General features: G+C 41.4%; 1 protein-coding gene across 2 annotated transcripts in view; it reads left to right on the top strand.

Annotated features, from left to right (window-relative positions):
• LOC104948395 (uncharacterized) overlaps positions 1-4941 on the top strand; it is a 19339-nt gene that overhangs the window by 12264 nt on the left and 2134 nt on the right. The window lies entirely within an intron of this gene.

The raw sequence follows: 4941 nt of genomic DNA, 5'->3' as shown, positions 1-4941 counted from the left end.
CCTTGGCAGCCATATCGTAATTGCGATTAAAATACGATTAATTGAGCAGCCCTAGTATGTTCCCCAAATTGGATCAAAACGGTTCAAAGCAGCTCTTTTAAATATCATTGGAGAATTACATTTAGAAACAGAGAATTGATAATTCTCCAGTTGTTTGTGTCAAATCTAATATTATTAATCCACTTACAGTACGTACACACTTTCTACAAGGTGCTTCAAACTATTTTATGCCTCATTTTGTCCACAGCTGCAACCTTTCTTGAATATCGATGAACAGGAAAATGGTCGACAACCATTTTATATAATCGAATAATACATTTTGGAATAATATCAAGCAAAAATGCACGGTTCAATGCAATGGTTCAAGTTTCTCAAATGTGAGGATTTGATGCTTATGGTTGTTCAACATGCTGGTTAACTGAATATCTTTAGATTCAGTAAAAAGTAGACGTTCCCCTAGTCTGATATTATCACAGCATGTCAACATCTTCCTCCAATTGACCTTCAGAGCACTAAACCACAAACATCTCTGTGAGGCAGATTTCTGGAGGTGGGTCTCTCGTCACGGCCCTCTGTAAAACAAGTCCCAACTTCTTGTTTCTTTCTTTCTGTCCAATGATTAACTGGACTGTTTATGAGCAGCTGGAGTTTCACCTGCACCTCTTCTGTCTTTCTTTTTACGGACTTCTTTACGTGTTTGACTGAAGCCTAACCCACTTTATCATCAGCGCGCCTTATAACTACTTTGAGTCGCTGTCAGTTCAGGAATTTAGGAGATGGTTCAAACTATTACCATGCCAACAAAGGCCGGGTTATTGAAAGACTAAAGACTTCTAACTTGTTGTAGAGTGTTCTGATAACCATTCCTAGTTTTTACAAAGAACATCAAGACCAGTTGGTAAATGGGTTGTTCTTCCAATAAGGAGCATTCCCGCTGGTAACTGAGCATCGCTGGGTGAAGCAGAGGCTGTCAGAGGTTTTGGCGATGCAGTGAAAAATGAGAGTTTCCCACCCTGAAGAGTTCCCCAGCAGCTGCTGAGTGACAGGAGGAGGCCCGGGGTCGTCTGCAAATATTAGACCGGTCCGAGACGAGACCACTGACGGAGAAATTAACTTTTTCTTATGTCTGTGACTAAAGTAAACTGTGGAAACTCGTGCCTCTAGAAAAGCACCGTGGACAGGTCCATTATATATCAGAAATTCAAATGTTCTGCTTTCAGCTTAACGAAAATCACTAACAAAAAAGACAACTATGTTCAGTGAGAAAGTTTTCAATGTTAACCCTGGTTTCATTATAGTCAGTCTCTCATGTTGAGTTATTCTGTCAACAAACAAGTCGGTTTCAAAGTGCTTTTCAAAGAGCAAAGATTAAATCAGGCCGTTTCCAGTGTGAACTTTGCCGTGAGCTCTCAGCTGATTAGATTACTTTTTGTGGTCAATCCAAAAAGGTTGGGACTGCTGCTAAACATAAGTCCTGTTCATATATCACATTCAGTCCATAATGTGCAGAAAGAAAATGTGATGGGATGTTTTCAAGGATGTTGACAAAAGTTGTTCAATCTGGTAAAAATATATCTAAAAAGTTTTTGCAGCGTTCACGTAATCACTTTTCTGTGTTTGATTCATCGTGCTACTTGAGAAGCATTTCCGTAGCCACAAGCTCGGCTCGGCAGGATTTCAGAGCGCTGATCCGGCTCCTTCGTCAGCCGTCTGAAGACGTTCTCCAAAGGTTTTGGGTCGAGTGCCAAACCCGACACACAAAAATGTCTCAACTGTCACATAAATCAGTGACGTTTCATTTCTCACGGGAACATTGGATCCAGATCTGGATGTTGGCAATATGCCGGTGTTGGGAAGTGTTTTCATTTCAGGTTATTCCACAATGTAAATCAACGTCTTAACCTTTTATTTAGTCTTTTACATTTTACCAGTGGTTAGAATGACTCAAATGTCCAGTCTCACGTAGATGTACCTCCTCATCATTAAAGCCTCAAGACATTTCTCTTCAGGCAAGGCTCTTGTTATCCCTCATGCGGTCTGGTTTAATAGAAAATATTCAACATGTGAAATGAATGTATAGAAAATATCTGTAAATTAGAAGCAACAGAAGTGTTAGTAAGAAGACAATGCATGTATTTACTCTAAGTCTGAAGCTCCTGTAAATCTGAATGTCTGGAGGTCAGTGTACTTTCTTTTTTGTTCATAAGAAATAAGACAAACCCCAATGACTCGAGCACACAGGCTGGTAAACTTGGACCTGAAACCATCAGTTCTATCCCAGTTGACTTGGACTTCCATGAAAGTGCCCAACAGGAGCTCATATGTGCAGCTTCAGGTTTCCTCTCTGCAGGAGGCTGGCTTCTCTTTGTCATGTTTTCATTAGCAGCTGATTTGACTGTCGCGTGACATGCAGCCGGAGAGATTATCGGCCTCCTCGGCTGTCAGGAACGTGACCCCGGCTGTCACCAACACATTCCTGGTGACCACACACTCTAACCAGCCGGCGGCCAACATGAAGGAGGGGTTATTTGAATTATGTCTGGATGTTGTGATCATTTATCTGAGGAGGTTTCGGGATGTCATGGGGATTTGCATCTTGGCATTATTCCGGGAACATGTAGGAGCATGACATGTTTTCTGTCACTGTTTTTTTTTGTAGCAGCTCAACTGGAGCAGAACAAAAACAAATAACTAAAGCAGGACATCTGTAGTGTAGCTCACAGCTACTAATATTATTACGCAGTCATTTGTTTTCCTCTGATTTGACAGTTGTCATGCCATCTTGCTTTTTTTGCAGGAGTGCATTCAGTGTATTAAGCATTTCATTTCACCAGCATTCAAAATGATGATTTCTTAATTTCAAGGTCTCAAAATTAGGAGCCAGAGTTCTTGTAGCCCTGCCCGGTGTGAACTTTATTGAAATGCCGTTGCTCTTCACTGTGATGAGTCTCCCGCAGTGCATTGTGGGTGTCAGAGGTGTGACAGCAGAGGTGTCCCATCAGCGGTTAGAGGCAGAGGAATGTGGAGTCGGCCATCTGTCCTCCTGCCTGGAGCTTCTTTAATGGCCTCATGCAGGGCCAGTTGTTTTCTCCTCCTGTTCACACCAGCTCTGGCATTTTGTTCGGTGCTTACTTACAGCTTTATAACGCCGACCATTTGGTTGGCGCTCGGTGCAAAAGCTCTTTTTAGTATTTTTAGTTTAGGAGACAAACACCAAGCCTTGCTCTACACAGTTGAAAGTGTGCACATGTTATCTGATTACGTAGTGATTCATTCAATATGATTCTAACTGTAAAGCTTTGTATGTGTCTAAACCTAATCTCCTTACAGTTTCTCCAAACCTTAAATAATTTGCTGCATTATGAAGTAAAAGCAAAACAATGACTGCAATTTCTTTACATTTTCATTGTTGTATAATCTGATTATTATTGTCCTGATTATTCTTATTGTCAGTGAAATGTCCGGAAAAAAGTTAGTTGCCACAGCCTGACTTTTAACAGAGTTTTAAAACATTAATTTGAGAATCACTGAATATCAGAAACAAATTAATCATAATTCTAGTTAGGTAAATTCTTTATATCAACAATGTGACCTCTAAAATTGGGGAGAAAAGGTGCGCCATGTTATTTAGATTTGACACAGTTCTATTCTTTAGCCTCTTGTCCGTCCCAAAGACTCCGGGAGGTGAACATGACCGTCTGCGTACGGTTGTGGGTCAGCAGAGTCATGAGGCAGAAGCTCCTCTGTTGATCCGGTTTGAGAACTCTTTTATGTGGTCTCCCGCTGCTGCCTTCAGAGGGGTCAGGGGTCAAAGTTCAGGGTCGGGCACAGAGTGGCGCCGCTGTCGGTGTCTCGATCTTATGAGATCACAGGATCCAGACGGGTCCAGATCCCATCCTCTTTGTCATCTAAGTTTGCTTTTAAAAATGATATATAGTTTTGACTCAAGACTTATATGAACATTTTCGACCACAGACGCAATTCAGTATTTAATTTTGGTCTGTTTGACTTTTTTTGTAAACTATATTATGTTTTTCTTAAGATAAAGATTATAGTTACGGAGTTTGCTATAATATTTGGACGGAATGAAAGCAGCGTCGTACAGTGGACGGTGATGAATGTGCGGCATCAAACCGGCGGCCTGCTGTGAGCAGAGTGTGCTGAGGTGGCAGCGTGGTGTGAGCTGCGATAGATCCGTGTTGACTTAGCATTTGTGTTTGCTGTCAAACTTGAATGGATCATAACAGAGACGACTTTCACTGAAACTCAGTCAGGAAGCTCTGTCTCAGTATCGTTTATTCTCCCTCCCATTGCACAGACACATTCTCCCCGAGGCCTGTAAATATAATTTTAATTGCTGTCAATAAAAGCTGCACAATCACCGGTAGTCTAAATTGTGTCAAACCTTCAATAGAGTGGTGCAAAAACCCTGAAATGAGTCCCCATTTTTGCACTTCCTCTATCCTCGTCTGGAAGTAAATGTTTTTTTTGTAATGTGTTTTTGGTTGTTATCCTGAAATAAGGTCTGTGGTTAACAAGCTGAAGAGATTTGAACTCTCAGACATAAAGTGTCAGTGAATAATCAACTGGTGAATTAAAAAATTGAGGTTGCTACAGATATCTAAATGAGACGACTAAACGTCATCACACCCAACATTAGCCTCCTTTAGCTTAGCGGTGGTGACGTGAAGTCATGTGACCGTGCTGTAGTTCCTTTATAGCCCAACATTAGCCACCTTTAGCTTAGCGGTGGTGACGTAAAGTCATGTGACCGTGCTGTAGTTCCTTTATAGCCCAACATTAGCCACCTTTAGCTTAGCTTGTTTATCACAGACGTTATTTTCAGTGATAATCCTAAACCCCATGGAGAAATCCCATCTGCGTTTTGTGGAGGGAACCAGGAAGAAGCTAACTTCCCGATACTTCGCCCCTGCACCACTC

Source organism: Notothenia coriiceps, unplaced genomic scaffold, assembly GCF_000735185.1.
Source record: "Notothenia coriiceps isolate Sejong01 unplaced genomic scaffold, NC01 NC01_scaffold00014290, whole genome shotgun sequence".
In the NCBI taxonomy this organism is placed as follows: Eukaryota; Metazoa; Chordata; class Actinopteri; order Perciformes; family Nototheniidae; genus Notothenia; species Notothenia coriiceps.
This window is presented reverse-complemented; position numbering and strand designations above follow the sequence as displayed.